The sequence below is a fragment of the Schistocerca americana genome, unplaced genomic scaffold (genome assembly GCF_021461395.2).
Source record: "Schistocerca americana isolate TAMUIC-IGC-003095 unplaced genomic scaffold, iqSchAmer2.1 HiC_scaffold_14, whole genome shotgun sequence".
NCBI classification, from domain to species: Eukaryota; Metazoa; Arthropoda; class Insecta; order Orthoptera; family Acrididae; genus Schistocerca; species Schistocerca americana.
In genome coordinates, this window is record NW_025725481.1 from 5,793,174 (window position 1) to 5,811,453 (window position 18,280).

The following is an 18,280-nucleotide window of genomic DNA, read 5'->3' on the forward strand; positions in this document are numbered from 1 at the left end:
CGGAAAGGAGATACTCGTATCCCAAAAGAAAATCCTGTCGTTTCCATAGAAACGTTACTCGATTTAGAAGGAGAAGTCATAGAACCCATAGTATTTCATAGCGACTCAATTTCTGTGCTTATTCGTCAATGTGAGGGGACGATGGATGCAGTAAAGAAGGAATAGTGCATCGGAAAGGAGATACTCGTATCCGAAAAGAAAATCCTGTCGTTTAAATAGGAACGTTACTCGATTTAGAAGGAGAAGTAATTGAACCCATAGTATTCCACAGGGACGCCATTTCAGTGTTAATTCGTCAATGTGACTGAGGCAGGGATACAGTAAAGAAGGAATAGTGCATCGGAAATGAGATACCCGTAATCCAAAAGAAAATCCTCTCGTTTCCATAGAAACGTTACTCGATTTAGAAGGAGAAGTCATAGAACCCATAGTATTTCATTGCGACGCAATTTCTATGTTAATTCGTCAATGTGAGGGAGTGAGGGATGCATTAAAGAAGGAATAGTGGATCGGAAAGGAGATACTCGTAACCCAAAAGAAAATCCTGTCGTTTCCAATGAAACTTATCTCGATTTAGAAGGAGAAGTCATAGAACGCATAGTATTTCATAGCGACGCAATTTCTATGTTAATTCGTCAATGTGAGGGAGCGAGAGATGCAGTAAAGAAGGAATAGTGCATCGTAAAGGACATACTCGTGAACCAAAAGAAAATTCTCTCGTTTACATAGAAACGATACTCGATTTAGGAGGAGAAGTTTTAGACGCCAAACTGTTTCATGGCGATGCAACTTCTGTGTTAATTCGACAATGTGAAGGAGCGAGGTATGCAGCAAAGAACTAATAGTGCATCGGAAGGGAGATACTCGTATCCCAAAAGAAAATTCTGTCGTTTCCATAGTAACGTTACTCGTTTTCATAAGGAGAATTCATAGAACGCATAGTATTTCATGGCGACGCAATTTCTGTGTTAATTCGTCAATGTGAGGGAGCGAAGAATGCAGTACAGAAAAAATAGCGCATCGGAAAGGAGATAGTCGTATCCCAGAAGAAAATCCTGTCGTTTCCATGGAAATGATACTCGATTTAGAAGGAGAAGTCACAGAACGCATAGTATTTCATAGCGACGCAATTTCTATGTTAATTCAACAAAGCGAGGGAGCCAGGGATGCAGTAAAGAAGGAATATTGCATCGGAAAGGAGATAGTCGTACCCCAAAGGAAAATCCTGTCGTTTCCATAGAGACGTTATTCGATTTAGAAGGAGAAGTCATAAAACCCAAAGAATTTCATAGCGACGCAATTTCTGTGTCAATTCGTCAAAGTGAGGGAGCGAGAGATGCATTAAAGTAATTATAGTGCATCGGAAAGAAGAAACTCGTATCCCAAACGAAAATCCTGTTGTTTCCATAGAAACGGTACTCGAATTAGCAGGAGATGTCATAGAACCAATAGTATTTCATAGCGACGCAATTTCTGTGTTAATTTGTCAATGTAATGGAGCGATGGATGCAGTAAAGATGGAATAATGCATCGGACAGGAGATACTCATATCCCTAAAGGAAATCCTGACGTTTCCATAGAAACGTTACTCGATTTAGAAGGAGAAGTCATAGAACACATAGTATTTCATAGCGACGCAATTTCTGCGATAGTTCGTCAATGTGAGGGTACAAGGGATGCAGTGAAGAAGGAATGGTGCATCGGAAAGGATATACTCGTATCCCAAAAGAAAATCCTCTCGTTTCCATAGAAACGTTACTCGATTTAGAAGGAGAAGTTTTAGAACCCATAGTATTTCATGGCGATGCAATTTCTGTGTTAATTCGACAATGAGAGGGAGTGAGGGATGCATATAGAAGGAATAGTGCATCGGAAAGGAGATACTCGTAACCCAAAAGAAAATCCTGTCGTTTCCATTGAAACTTTACTCGATTTAGAAAGAGAAGTCATAGAACCCATAGTATACCATAGCGACGCAATTTCTCTGTTAATTCGTCAATGTGAGGTAGCCAGGAATGCATTGAAGAAGGAATAGTGCATCGGAAAGGAGATATTCGTATCCCAAAGAAAATCCAGTTGTTTCCGTAGAAACGTTACTCGATTTTGCGGGAGATGTCATAGAACCAATAGTATTTCATAGCGACGCAATTTCTGTGATAATTTGTCAATGTAATGGAGCGATGAATGCAGTAAAGACGGAATAATGCATCGGACAGGAGATACTCATATCCCATAAGAAAATCCTGACGTCTCCATAGAAACGTTACTCGATTTAGGAGGAGAAGTCGTAGAACACATAGTATTTCATAGCGACGCAATTTCTGCGATAATTCGTCAATGTGAGGGAGCGAGGGATGCAGTAAAGAAGGAATGGTGCATCGGAAAGGAGATACTCGTATCCCAAAGGAAAATCCTGTCGTTTCCATAGAAACGTTACTCGATTTAGAAGGAGAAGTCATAGAACCCATAGTATTTCATAGCGACGCAATTTCTGTGCTTATTCGTCAATGTGAGGGGACGATGGATGCAGTAAAGAAGGAATAGTGCATCGGAAAGGAGATACTCGTATCCGAAAAGAAAATCCTGTCGTTTCCATAGGAACGTTACTCGATTTAGAAGGAGAAGTAATTGAACCCATAGTATTCCACAGGGACGCAATTTCAGTGTTAATTCGTCAATGTGACTGAGCCAGGGATACAGCAAAGAAGGAATAGTGCATCGGAAATGAGATACCCGTAATCCAAAAGAAAATCCTCTCGTTTCCTTAGAAACGTTACTCGAATTAGAAGGAGAAGTCATAGAACCCATAGTATTTCATTGCGACGCAATTTCTATGTTAATTCGTCAATGTGAGGGACTGAGGGATGCATTAAAGAAGGAATAGTGCATCGGAAAGGAGATACTCGTAACCCAAAAGAAAATCCTGTCGTTTCCATTGAAACTTTACTCGATTTAGAAGGAGAAGTCATAGAACCCATAGTATTTCATAGCGACGCAATTTCTGTGCTTATTCGTCAATGTGAGGTGACGATGGATGCAGTAAAGAAGGAATAGTGCATCGGAAAGGAGATACTCGTATCCGGAAAGAAAATCCTGTCGTTTCCATAGGAACGTTACTCGATTTAGAAGGAGAAGTAATTGAACCCATAGTATTCCACAGGGACGCAATTTCAGTGTTAATTCGTGAATGTGACTGAGCCAGTGATACAGTAAGGAAGGAGTAGTGCATCGGAAATGAGATACCCGTAATCCAAAAGAAAATCCTCTCGTTTCCATAGAAACGTTACTCGATTTAGAAGGAGAAGTCATAGAACCCATAGTATTTCATTGCGACGCAATTTCTATGTTAATTCGTCAATGTGAGGGAGTGAGGGATGCATTAAAGAAGGAATAGTGCATCGGAAAGGAGATACTCGTAACCCAAAAGAAAATCCTGTCGTTTCCATTGAAACTTTACTCGATTTAGAAGGAGAAGTCATAGAACACATAGTACTAAATAGCGTCGCAATTTCTGTGTTAATTCGTCAATGTGAGGGTGCGAGGGATGCAGTACAGAGGGAATACCGCATCGGAAAGGAGATAATCGTATCCCAAAAGAAAATTCTAGCGTTTCCATGGAAATGTTACTCGATTTAGAAGGAGAAGTAATAGAACACATAGTATTTCATAGCGACGCAAGTTCGGTGGTAATTCGTCAATGTAAGGGAGCGATGGATGCAGTAAATAAATAATAGTGCATCGGAAAGGAGATACTCCAATACCAAAAGAAAATCCTGTCGTTTCCATGGAAATGATACTCGATTTAGAAGGAGAAGTCACAGAACGCATAGTATTTCGTAGCGACGCAATTTCTATGTTAATTCGTCAATGTGAGGGAGCGAGGGATGCAGTAAAGAAGGAATAGTGCATCGTAAAGGACATACTCGTGAACCAAAAGAAAATTCTCTCGTTTACATAGAAACGATACTCGATTTAGAAGGAGAAGTTTTAGACGCCAAACTGTTTCATGGCGATGCAATTTCTGTGTTAATTCGACAATGTGAAGGAGCGAGGTATGCAGCAAAGAACTAATAGTGCATCGGAAGGGAGATACTCGTATCCCAAAAGAAAATTCTGTCGTTTCCATAGTAACGTTACTCGTTTTCATAAGGAGAATTCATAGAACGCATAGTATTTCATGGCGACGCAATTTCTGTGTTAATTCGTCAATGTGAGGGAGCGAAGAATGCAGTACAGAAAAAATAGCGCATCGGAAAGGAGATAGTCGTATCCCAGAAGAAAATCCTGTCGTTTCCATGGAAATGATACTCGATTTAGAAGGAGAAGTCACAGAACGCATAGTATTTCATAGCGACGCAATTTCTATGTTAATTCAACAAAGTGAGGGAGCCAGGGATGCAGTAAAGAAGGAATAGTATATCGGAAAGGAGATAGTCGTACCCCAAAAGAAAATCCTGTCGTTTCCATAGAGACGTTATTCGATTTAGAAGGAGAAGTCATAGAACCCAAAGAATTTCATAGCGACGCAATTTCTGTGTCAATTTGTCAAAGTGAGGGAGCGAGAGATGCATTAAAGTATTAATAGTGCATCGGAAAGAAGAAACTCGTATCCCAAACGAAAATCCTGTTGTTTCCATAGAAACGGTACTCGAATTAGCAGGAGATGTCATAGAACCAATAGTATTTCATAGCGACGCAATTTCTGTGTTAATTTGTCAATGTAATGGAGAGATGGATGCAGTAAAGATGGAATAATGCATCGGACAGGAGATACTCATATCCCTAAAGGAAATCCTGACGTTTCCATAGAAACGTTACTCGATTTAGAAGGAGAAGTCATAGAACACATAGTATTTCATAGCGACGCAATTTCTGCGATAGTTCGTCAATGTGAGGGTACAAGGGATGCAGTGAAGAAGGAATGGTGCATCGGAAAGGATATACTCGTATCCCAAAAGAAAATCCTTTCGTTTCCATTGAAACGTTACTCGATTTAGAAGGAGAAGTTTTAGAACCCATAGTATTTCATGGCGATGCAATTTCTGTGTTAATTCGACAATGAGAGGGAGTGAGGGATGCATTGAAGAAGGAATAGTGCATCGGAAAGGAGATATTCGTATCCCAAAGAAAATCCAGTTGTTTCCGTAGAAACGTTACTCGATTTTGCGGGAGATGTCATAGAACCAATAGTATTTCATAGCGACGCAATTTCTGTGATAATTTGTCAATGTAATGGAGCGATGGATGCAGTAAAGACGGAATAATGCATCGGACAGGAGATACTCATATCCCATAAGAAAATCCTGATGTCTCCATAGAAACGTTACTCGATTTAGGAGGAGAAGTCGTAGAACACATAGTATTTCATAGCGACGCAATTTCTGCGATAATTCGTCAATGTGAGGGAGCGAGGGATGCAGTAAAGAAGGAATGGTGCATCGGAAAGGAGATACTCGTATCCCAAAGGAAAATCCTGTCGTTTCCATAGAAACGTTACTCGATTTAGAAGGAGAAGTCATAGAACCCATAGTATTTCATAGCGACGCAATTTCTGTGCTTATTCGTCAATGTGAGGGGACGATGGATGCAGTAAAGAAGGAATAGTGCATCGGAAAGGAGATACTCGTATCCGAAAAGAAAATCCTGTCGTTTCCATAGGAACGTTACTCGATTTAGAATTAGAAGTAATTGAACCCATAGTATTCCACAGGGACGCAATTTCAGTGTTAATTCGTCAATGTGACTGAGCCAGGGATACAGTAAAGAAGGAATAGTGCATCGGAGATGAGATACCCGTAATCCAAAAGAAAATCCTCTCGTTTCCTTAGAAACGTTACTCGATTTAGAAGGAGAAGTCATAGAACCCATAGTATTTCATTGCGACGCAATTTCTATGTTAATTCGTCAACGTGAGGGACTGAGGGATGCATTAAAGAAGGAATAGTGCATCGGAAAGGAGATACTCGTAACCCAAAAGAAAATCCTGTCGTTTCCATTGAAACTTTACTCGATTTAGAAGGAGAAGTCATAGAACCCATAGTATTTCAGAGCGACGCAATTTCTGTGCTTATTCGTCAATGTGAGGTGACGATGGATGCAGTAAAGAAGGAATAGTGCATCGGAAAGGAGATACTCGTATCCGGAAGAAAATCCTGTCGTTTCCATAGGAACGTTACTCGATTTAGAAGGAGAAGTAATTGAACCCATAGTATTCCACAGGGACGCAATTTCAGTGTTAATTCGTGAATGTGACTGAGCCAGGGATACAGTAAAGAAGGAATAGTGCATCGGAAATGAGATACCCGTAATCCAATAGAAAATCCTCTCGTTTCCATAGAAACGTTACTCGATTTAGAAGGAGAAGTCATAGAACCCATAGTATTTCATTGCGACGCAATTTCTATGTTAATTCGTCAATGTGTGGGAGTGAGGGATGCATTAAAGAAGGAATAGTGCATCGGAAAGGAGATACTCGTAACCCAAAAGAAAATCCTGTCGTTTCCATTGAAACTTTACTCGATTTAGAAGGAGAAGTCATAGAACACATAGTACTAAATAGCGTCGCAATTTCTGTGTTAATTCGTCAATGTGAGGGAGCGAGGGATGCAGTACAGAGGGAATACTGCATCGGAAAGGAGATAATCGTATCCCAAAAGAAAATTCTAGCGTTTCCATGGAAATGTTACTCGATTTAGAAGGAGAAGTAATAGAACCCATAGTATTTCATAGCGACGCAAGTTCGGTGATAATTCGTCAATGTAAGGGAGCGAGGGATGCAGTAAATAAATAATAGTGCATCGGAAAGGAGATACTCCAATACCAAAAGAAAATCCTGTCGTTTCCATGGAAATGATACTCGATTTAGAAGGAGAAGTCACAGAACGCATAGTATTTCATAGCGACGCAATTTCTATGTTAATTCGTCAATGTGAGGGAGCGAGAGATGCAGTAAAGAAGGAATAGTGCATCGTAAAGGACATACTCGTGAACCAAAAGAAAAATCTCTCGTTTACATAGAAACGATACTCGATTTAGAAGGAGAAGTTTTAGACGCCAAACTGTTTCATGGCGATGCAATTTCTGTGTTAATTCGACGATGTGAAGGAGCGAGGTATGCAGCAAAGAACTAAAAGTGCATCGGAAGGGAGATACTCGTATCCCAAAAGAAAATTCTGTCGTTTCCATAGTAACGTTACTCGTTTTCATAAGGAGAATTCATAGAACGCATAGTATTTCATGGCGACGCAATTTCTGTGTTAATTCGTCAATGTGAGGGAGCGAAGAATGCAGTACAGAAAAAATAGCGCATCGGAAAGGAGATAGTCGTATCCCAGAAGAAAATCCTGTCGTTTCCATGGAAATGATACTCGATTTAGAAGGAGAAGTCACATAACGCATAGTATTTCATAGCGACGCAATTTCTATGTTAATTCAACAAAGTGAGGGAGCCAGGGATGCAGTAAAGAAGGAATAGTGCATCGGAAAGGAGATAGTCGTACCCCAAAAGAAAATCCTGTCGTTTCCATAGAGACGTTATTCGATTTAGAAGGAGAAGTCATAGAACCCAAAGAATTTCATAGCGACGCAATTTCTGTGTCAATTCGTCAAAGTGAGGGAGCGAGAGATGCATTAAAGTATTAATAGTGCATCGGAAAGAAGAAACTCGTATCATAAACGAAAATCCTGTTGTTTCCATAGAAACGGTACTCGAATTAGCAGGAGATGTCATAGAACCAATAGTATTTCATAGCGACGCAATTTCTGTGTTAATTTGTCAATGTAATGGAGCGATGGATGCAGTAAAGATGGAATAATGCATCGGACAGGAGATACTCATATCCCTAAAGGAAATCCTGACGTTTCCATAGAAACGTTACTCGATTTAGAAGGAGAAGTCATAGAACACATAGTATTTCATAGCGACGCAATTTCTGCGATAGTTCGTCAATGTGAGGGTACAAGGGATGCAGTGAAGAAGGAATGGTGCATCGGAAAGGATATACTCGTATCCCAAAAGAAAATCCTCTCGTTTCCACAGAAACGTTACTCGATTTAGAAGGAGAAGTTTTAGAACCCATAGTATTTCATGGCGATGCAATTTCTGTGTTAATTCGACAATGAGAGGGAGTGAGGGATGCATAAAGAAGGAATAGTGCATCGGAAAGGAGATACTCGTAACCCAAAAGAAAATCCTGTCGTTTCCATTGAAACTTTACTCGATTTAGAAAGAGAAGTCATAGAACCCATAGTATACCATAGCGACGCAATTTCTCTGTTAATTCGTCAATGTGAGGTAGCCAGGAATGCATTGAAGAAGGAATAGTGCATCGGAAAGGAGATACTCGTATTCGAAAAGAAAATCCTGTCGTTTCCATAGGAACGTTACTCGATTTAGAAGGAGAAGGCATTGAACCCATAGTATTTCATAGCGACACAATTTCTGTGTTAATTCGCCAATGTGATGGAGCGAGGGAAGCAGTACAGAAGCAATAGTGCATCGGAAAGGAGATAGTCGTATCCCAAAAGAAAATTCTTTCATTTCAATAGAAACGTTACTCGATTTAGAAGGAGAAGTCATAGAACACATTGTATATAATAGCGACGAAATTTCTGTGGTAATTCGTCAATGTGAGGTAGCCAGGGATGCAGTAGAGAAGGAATAGTGCATCGGAAAGGAGATACTCGTATCCCCAATGAAAACCGTGTCGTTTCCATAGAAACGTTTCTCGATTTAGAAGGAGAGGTCATAGAACCCATACTATTTTATAGCTACGCAATTTCTGTGTCAATTCGTCAATGTGAGGGAGCGAGGGATGCAGTAAAGTATTAATAGTGCATCGGAAAGGAGAAACTCGCATCCCAAAAGAAAATCCTGTCGTTTCCATAGAAACGTTACTCGATTTAGAAGGAGAAGTCATAGAACCCATAGTATTTCATAGCGACGCAATTTCTGTGTCAATTCGTCAATGTGAGGTAGCCAGTAATTCATTAAAGAAGGAATAGTGCATCGGAAAAGAGATACTCGTGTCCCAAATGAAAACCCTGTCGTTTCTATAGAAACGTTACTCGATTTAGAAGGAGAAGTCATAGAACCCATAGTAATCCATAGGGACGCAATTTCAGTGTTAATTCGTCAATGTGACTGAGCCAGGGATGCAGTAAAGAAGGAATAGTGCATCGGTAATGAGATACTCGTATCCCAAAAGAAAATCCTGTCGTTTCAAAAGAAACGTTACTCGATTTAGAAAGAGGTGTCATAGAACGCATAGTATTTCAAGGCGACGCAATTTCTGTGTTAATTCGTCAATGTGAGGGAGCGAGGGATGCAGTACAGAAGGAATAGTGCATCGGAAAGGAGATAGTCGTATTCCAAAAGAAAAACCCGTCGTTTCCGTGGAAATGTTACTCGATTTGGAAGGAGAAGTCATAGAACCCACAGTATTTCATAACGACATTATTTCTGTGTTAATTTGTCAATGTAATGGAGCGAGGGATGCAGTAAAGATGGAATAGTGCATCGGAAAGGAGATACTCACATCCCAAAAGAAAATCCTGACGTTTGAATAGGAACGTTACTCGATTTAGAAGGAGATGTCATAGAACACACAGGATTTCATAGCGACGCCATTTCTGTGTTAATTTGTCAATGTGAGGCATCGAGGTATGCAGTAAAGAAGGAATAGTGCATCGGAAAGGAGATAATCGTATACCAAAAGAAAATCCTTTCGTTTCAATATAAACGTTACTCGATTTAGAAGGAGAAGACATAGAACCCATAGTATTTCATAGCGACGAAATATCTGCGTTATTTCGTCAATGTGAAGGAGCGAGGGATGCAGTAAACAAGGAATAGTGAATCTGACAGGAGATAGTCGTATCTCAAAAGAAAATCCAGTCGTTTCCAAAGAAACGTTACTCGATTTAGAAGGAGAAGTCAATGAACCCATAGTATTCCATAGCGACGCAACTGCTGTGGCAATTCGTCCAAGTGAGAGAGCCAGGGATGCAGTAAAGAAGGAATAGTGCATCGGAAAGGAGATAGTGTTATCCAAAATGAAAATCCAGTAGTTTCCATAAAAACGTTACTCGATTTAGAAGGAGAAGTTATAGAACCCATAGTATTTCATAGCGACGCAATTTCTGTGTTAATTCGCCAATGTGAGGGAGCGAGGGATGCAGTACAGAAGGAATAGTGCATCGGAAAGGAGATAGTCGTATCCCAAAAGAAAATTCTGTTGTTTCCATAGAAACGTTACTCGATTTAGAAGGAGAAGTCATAGAACCCATAGTATTTCTTAGCGACGCAATTTCTGTGTTAATTCGTCAATGTGAGGGAGCGAGGGATGCAGTAAAGAAGGAATAGTGCATCGGAAAGGAGATAGTGTTATCCAAAATGAAAATCCAGTAGTTTCCATAGAAACGTTACTCGATTTAGAAGGAGGAGTTATATAACACATAGTATTTCATAGCGACGCAATTTCTGTGTTAATTCGTCAATGTGAGAGAGCGAGGGATGCAGTAGAGAAGGAATAGTACATCGGAAAGGAGATACTCGTATCCGAAAAGATAATCCTGTCGTTTCCATGGAAACGTTACTCGATTTAGAAGGAGAAGTCATTGAACCCATAGTATTCCATAGGGACGCAATGCCAGTGTTGATTCGTCAATGTGAGTGAGCCAGGAATACAGTAAAGAAGGAATAGTGCATCGGAAATAAGATACTCGTATCCCAAAAGAAAATCCTGTCGTTTTAGTAGAAACGTTACTCGATTTAGAAAGAGATGTCATAGAACGCATAGTATTTCAAGTCGAGGCAATTTCTGTGTTAATTCCTCAATGTGAGAGAGCGAGGGATGCAGTACAGAAGGAATACCGCATCGGAAAGGAGATAGTCGTATCCCAAAAGAAAATCCTGTCGTTTCCATGGAAATGTTACTCGATTTAGAAGGAGAAGTCATAGAACCCATTGTATTTCATAGCGACGCAAGATCTGTGGTAATTCGTCAATGTAAGGGAGCGAGGGATGCAGTAAAGAAGGAATAGTGCATCGGAAAGTAGATAATCCTATACCAAAAGAAAATCCTGTCGTTTCCATTGAAACGTTACTCGATTTGGAAGGAAATGTCATAGAACCCATAGTATTTCATAGCGACGCAATTTCTGTGCTAATTCGTCAATGTGAGGGAGCGAGGGATGCAGTAAAGAAGGAGTAGTGCATCGGAAAGGAGATACTCGTATCCCAAAAGAAAATCCTGTCGTTTCCATAGAAACGTTACTCGATTTAGAAGGAGAAGTCATAGAACACATAGTATTCCATAGCGACGCAATTGCTGTGACAATTCGTCTATGTGAGAGAGCCAGGGATGCAGTTAAGAAGGAATAGTGCATCGGAAAGGAGAATTTCGTATCCCAAAAGAAAATCCTGTCGCTTCAATAGAAACGTTACTCGATTTAGAAGGTGAAGGCATAGAACCCATTGTATTTCATAGCGACACAATTTCTGTGTTAATTCGCCAATGTGACGGAGCGAGGGAAGCAGTACAGAAGCAATAGTGCATCGGAAAGGAAATAGTCGTATCCCAAAAGAAAATTCTTTCGTTTCAATAGAAACGTTACTCGATTTAGAAGGAGAAGTCATAGAACCCATAGTAATCCATAGGGACGCAATTTCAGTGTTAATTCGTCAATGTGATGGAGCGAGGGATGCAGTACAGAAGGAATAGTGCATCGGAAAGGAGATAGTCACATCCCAAAAGAAAATCCTGACGTTTGAATAGGAACGTTACTCGATTTAGAAGGAGATGTCATAGAACACACAGGATTACATAGCGACGCCATTTCTGTGTTAATTTGTCAATGTGAGGCATCGAGGTATGCAGTAAAAAAGGAATAGTGCATCGGAAAGGAGATAATCGTATACCAAAAGAAAATCCTTTCGTTTCAATAGAAACGTTACTCGATTAAGAAGGAGAAGTCATAGAACCCTTAGTATTTCATAGCGACAAAATATCTGCGTTATTTCGTCAATGTGAGGGAGCGAGGGATGCAGTAAAGAAGGAATAGTGAATCCGACAGGAGATAGTCGTATCTCAAAAGAAAATCCGGTCGTTTCCAAAGAAACGTTACTCGATTTAGAAGGAGAAGTCAATGAACCCATAGTATTTCATAGCGACGCAATTTCTGCGATAATTCGTCAATGTGAGGGAGCGAGGGATGCAGTAAAGAAGGAATGGTGCTTCGGAAAGGAGATACTCGTATCCCAAAAGAAAATCCTGTCGTTTCCATAGAAACGTTACTCGATTTACAAGGAGAAGTCATAGAACGCATAGTATTTCATAGCGACGCAATTTCTGTGCTTATTCGTCAATGTGAGGGGACGATGGATGCAGTAAAGAAGGAATAGTGCATCGGAAAGGAGATACTCGTATCCGAAAAGAAAATCCTGTCGTTTCCATAGGAACGTTACTCGATTTAGAAGGAGAAGTAATTGAACCCATAGTATTCCACAGGGACGCAATTTCAGTGTTAATTCGTCAATGTGACTGAGCCAGGGATACAGTAAAGAAGGAATAGTGCATCGGAAATGAGATACCCGTAATCCAAAAGAAAATCCTGTTGTTTCCATTGGAACTTTACTCGATTTAGAAGGAAAAGTCATAGAACCCATAGTATTTCATTGCGACGCAATTTCTATGTTAATTCGTCAATGTGACGTAGCCAGGGATGCATTAAAGAAGGAATAGTGCATCGGAAAGGAGATATTCGTATCCCAAAGGAAATCTAGTTGTTTCCGTAGAAACGTTACTCGATTTTGCGGGAGATGTCATAGAACCAATAGTATTTCATAGCGACGCAAGTTCGGTGGTAATTCGTCAATGTGAGGGAGCGAGAGATGCAGTAAAGAAGGAATAGTGCATCGTAAAGGACATACTCGTGAACCAAAAGAAAATTCTCTCGTTTACATAGAAACGATACTCGATGTAGAAGGAGAAGTTTTAGACGCCAAACTGTTTCATGGCGATGCAATTTCTGTGTTAATTTGACAATGTGAAGGAGCGAGGTATGCAGCAAAGAACTAATAGTGCATCGGAAGGGAGATACTCGTATCCGAAAAGAAAATTCTGTCGTTTCCATAGTAACGTTACTCGATTTATAAGGAGAATTCATAGAACGCATAGTATTTCATGGCGACGCAATTTCTGTGTTAATTCGTCAATGTGAGGGAGCGAAGAATGCAGTACAGAAAACACAGCGCATCGGAAAGGAGATAGTCGTATCCCAGAAGAAAATCCTGTCGTTTCCATGGAAATGATACTCGATTTGGAAGGAGAAGTCACAGAACGCATAGTATTTCATAGCGACGCAATTTCTATGTTAATTCAACAAAGTGAGGGAGCCAGGGATGCAGTAAAGAAGGAATAGTGCATCGGAAAGGAGATAGTCGTACCCCAAAAGAAAATCCTGTCGTTTCCATAGAGACGTTATTCGATTTAGAAGGAGAAGTCATAGAACCCAAAGAATTTCATAGCGACGCAATTTCTGTGTCAATTCGTCAAAGTGAGGGAGCGAGAGATGCAGTAAAGTATTAATAGTGCATCGGAAAGAAGAAACTCGTATCCCAAACGAAAATCCTGTCGTTTGCATAGAAACGTTACTCGATTTACAAGGAGAAGTCATAGAACATATAGTATTTCATAGCGACGGAATTTCTGTGCTACTTCGTCAATGTGAGGGAGCGAGGGATGCAGTAAAGAAGGAGTAGTGCATCGGAAAGGAGATACTCGTATCCCAAAAGAAAATCCTGTTGTTTCCATAGAAACGGTACTCGAATTAGCAGGAGATGTCATAGAACCAATAGTATTTCATAGCGACGCAATTTCTGTGTTAATTTGTCAATGTAATGGAGCGATGGATGCAGTAAAGATGGAGTAATGCATCGGACAGGAGATACTCATATCCCTAAAGGAAATCCTGACTTTTCCATAGAAACGTTACTCGATTTAGAAGGAGAAGTCATAGAACACATAGTATTTCATAGCGACGCAAATTCTGCGATAGTTCGTCAATGTGAGGGTACAAGGGATGCAGTGAAGAAGGAATGGTGCATCGGAAAGGATATACTCGTATCCCAAAAGAAAATCCTCTCGTTTCCATAGAAATGTTACTCGATTTAGAAGGACAAGTTTTAGAACACATAGTATTTCATGGCGATGCAATTTCTGTGTTAATTCGTCAATGTGAGGTAGCCAGGAATGCATTGAAGAAGGAATAGTGCTTCGGAAAGGAGATATTCGTATCCCAAAGAAAATCCAGTTGTTTCCGTAGAAACGTTACTCGATTTTGCGGGAGATGTCATAGAACCAATAGTATTTCATAGCGACGCAATTTCTGTGATAATTTGTCAATGTAATGGAGCGATGGATGCAGTAAAGACGGAATAATGCATCGGACAGGAGATACTCATATCCCATAAGAAAATCCTGACGTCTCCATAGAAACGTTACTCGATTTAGGAGGAGAAGTCGTAGAACACATAGTATTTCATAGCGACGCATTTTCTGCGATAATTCGTCAATGTGAGGGAGCGAGGGATGCAGTAAAGAAGGAATGGTGCATCGGAAAGGAGATACTCGTATCCCAAAGGAAAATTTTGTGGTTTCCATAGAAACGTTACTCGATTTAGAATGAGAAGTCATAGAACCCATAGTATTTCATAGCGACGCAATCTCTGTGCTTATTCGTCAATGTGAGGGGACGATGGATGCAGTAAAGAAGGAATAGTGCATCGGAAAGGAGATACTCGTATCCGAAAAGAAAATCCTGTCGTTTCCATAGGAACGTTACTCGATTTAGAAGGAGAAGTAATTGAACCCATAGTATTCCACAGGGACGCAATTTCAGTGTTAATTCGTCAATGTGACTGAGCCAGGGATACAGTAAAGAAGGAATAGTGCATCGGAAATGAGATACCCGTAATCCAAAAGAAAATCCTCTCGTTTCCATAGTAACGTTACTCGATTTAGAAGGATAATTCATAGAACGCATAGTATTTCATGGCGACGCAATTTCTGTGTTAATTCGTCAATGTGAGGGAGCGAGAGATGTAGTAATGAAGGAGTAGTGCATCGGAAAGTAGATTCTCGTATACCAAAAGAAAATCCTGTCGTTTCCATTGAAACGTTACTCGATTTAAAAGGAGAAGTAATAGAACCCATAGTATACCATAGGGACGCAATTTCAGTGTTAATTCGTCAATGTGACTGAGTCAGGGATACAGTAAAGAAGGATTAGTGCATCGGAAATGAGATCCTCGTATCCCAAATGAAAGTCCTGTTGTTTCCATAGAAACGGTACTCGAATTAGCAGGAGATGTCATAGAACCAATAGTATGTCATAGCGACGCAATTTCTGTGTTAATTTGTCAATGTGAGGGTACAAGGGATGCAGTAAAGAAGGAATGGTGCATCGGAAAGAAGAAACTCGTATCCCAAACGAAAATTCTGTCGTTTGCATAGAAACGTTACTCGAATTACAAGGAGAAGTCATAGAACCCATAGTATTTCATAGCGACGCAATTTCTGTGCTACTTCGTCGATGTGAGGGAGCGAGGGATGCAGTAAAGAAGGAGTAGTGCATCGGAAAGGAGATACTCGTATCCCAAAAGAAAATCCTGTTGTTTCCATAGAAACGGTACTCGAATTAGCAGGAGATGTCATAGAACCAATAGTATGTCATAGCGACGCAATTTCTGTGTTAATTTGTCAATGTGAGGGTACAAGGGATGCAGTAAAGAAGGAATGGTGCATCGGAAAGGATGTACTCATATCCCAAAAGAAAATCCTGTCGTTTCCATTGAAACTTTACTCGATTTAGAAGGAGAAGTCATAGAACACATAGAATTCAATAGCGTCGCAATTTCTGTGTTAATTCGTCAATGTGAGGGTACGAGGGATGCCGTAAAGAAGGAATAGTGCATCGGAAAGGAGATAGTCGTATCCCAAAAGAAAACCTGTCGTTTCCATAGAAACGTTACTCGATTTAGAAAGAGAAGTCATAGAACCCATAGTATTTCATAGCGTCGAAATTTCTGCGATAATTCGTTAATGTGAGGGAGCGGGGGATGCAGTAAAGAAGGAATAGTGAATCTGAAAGGAGATAGTCGTATCCCAAAGGAAAATCCAGTCGTTTCCAAAGAAACGTTACTCTATTTAGAAGCAGAAGTCTATGAACCCATAGTATTCCATAGCGACGCAATTGCTGTGAAAATTCGTCCATGTGAGAGAGCCAGGGATGCAGTAAAGATGGAATAGTGCATCGGAAAGGAGAAACTTGTATCCCAAAAGAAAATCCTGTCGTTGAAATAGAATCGTTACTCGATTTAGATGGAGAAGGCATAGAACCCATAGTATTTCTTAGCGACGCAATTTCTGTGTTAATCGCCAATGTGATGGTGCGAGGGAAGCAGTACAGAGGCAATAGTGCATCGGAAAGGAGATATACGTATCCCAAAAGAAAATTCTGTCGTTTGCATAGAAACGTTACTCGATATATAAGGAGAATTCATAGAACGTATAGTATTTCATAGCGACGTAATTTCTGTGTTAATTCGTCAATGTGAGGGAGCGAGAATGTAGTAATGAAAGAGTAGTGCATCGGAAAGGAGTTACTCGTATACCAAAAGAAAATCCTCTCGTTTCCATTGAAACGTTTCACGATTTAGAAGGAGAAGTTATTTAACACATAGTATTTCATGGCGATGCAATTTCTGTGCTAATTCGACAAAGTGAGGGAGCGAGGAATGTAGTAAAAAAGGAATAGTGCATCGGAAAGGAGATACACGTATCCCAAAAGAAAATCCTGTCGTTTCCATTGACAAGTAACTCGATTTAGAAGGAGAAGTCATGGAACACATAGTATTCCATAGCGTCCCAATTTCTGTGTTAATTCGTCAATGTGAGGGAGCCAGGGATGCAGTAAAGAAGGAATAGTGCATCGGAAAGGAGATAGTCGTATCCCAAAAGAAAATCCTGTCGTTTCCATAGAAACGTTATTCGATTTAGACGGAGAAGTCATAGAACCCATAGTATTTTATAGCGACGCAATATCTGTGTCAATTGGTCAATGTGAGGGAGCGAGGGATGCAGTAAAGTATTAATAGTGCATCGGAAAGGCGAAACTCGTATCCCAAACGAAAAACCTGTCGTTTGCACAGAAACGTTACTCGATTTACAAGGAGAAGTTATAGAACCCATAGTATATCATATCGACGCAATATCTGTGTTATTTCGCCAATGTGAGGGAGCGAGGGATGCAGTACACAAGGAATAGAGCATCGGAAAGGAGATACTCGTATCCCAAAAGAAAATCCTGTCATTTCCATAGAAACGATACTCGCAAAAGAAGGAGTATTCTTAGAACCCATAGTATTTCATAGCGACGCTATTTCATGATTAATTCGTCAATGTGAGGGAGCGAGGAATGCAGTAAAGAAAGAATAGTGCATCGGAAAGGAGATACTCGTATCCCAAAAGAAAATCCTGTCGTTTCCATTGAAGCGTTACTCGATTTAGAAGGAGAAGTCGTGGAACCCATAGTATCTAATAGCGACGCAATTTCTGTGTTAATTCGTCAATGAGATTGAGCTAGGGATGCAGTAAAGAGGGAATAGTCCATCGGAATGGAAATCCTCATATCCTAAAAGAAAATCCTGTCGTTTCCATGGAAACGTTATTCGATTTAGATGGAGAAGTCATAGAACCCATAGTATATCATAGCGACGCAATATCTGTGTTAATTAGCCAATGTGAGGGAGCGAGGGATGCAGTACAGAAGGAATAGTGCATCGGAAAGGAGATAGTCGTATCCCAAAAGAAAATTCTGTCGTTTGAATAGAAACGTTACTTGATTTAGAAGGAGAAGTCGTAGAACCCACAGTATTTCATAGCGACGCAATTTCTGTGTTAATTCGCCAATGTGAGAAAGCGAGGGATGCAGTAGAGAAGGAATAGTGCATCAGAAAGGAGATACTCGTATCCGAAAAAGAAAATCCTGTCGTTTCCATAGAAGCGTTACTCGATTTAGAAGGAGAAGTCATAGAACCAATAGCATTCCATAGCGACGCAATTTTTGTGTTAATTCGACAATGTGAGGTAGCCAGGGTTGCTTTATAGAAGGAATAGTGTATCGGAAAGGAGATACTCGTGTCCCAAAATGAAAACCCTGCCGTTTCTATAGAAACGTTACTCGATTTAGAAGGAGATTTCATAGAACCCATTGAATT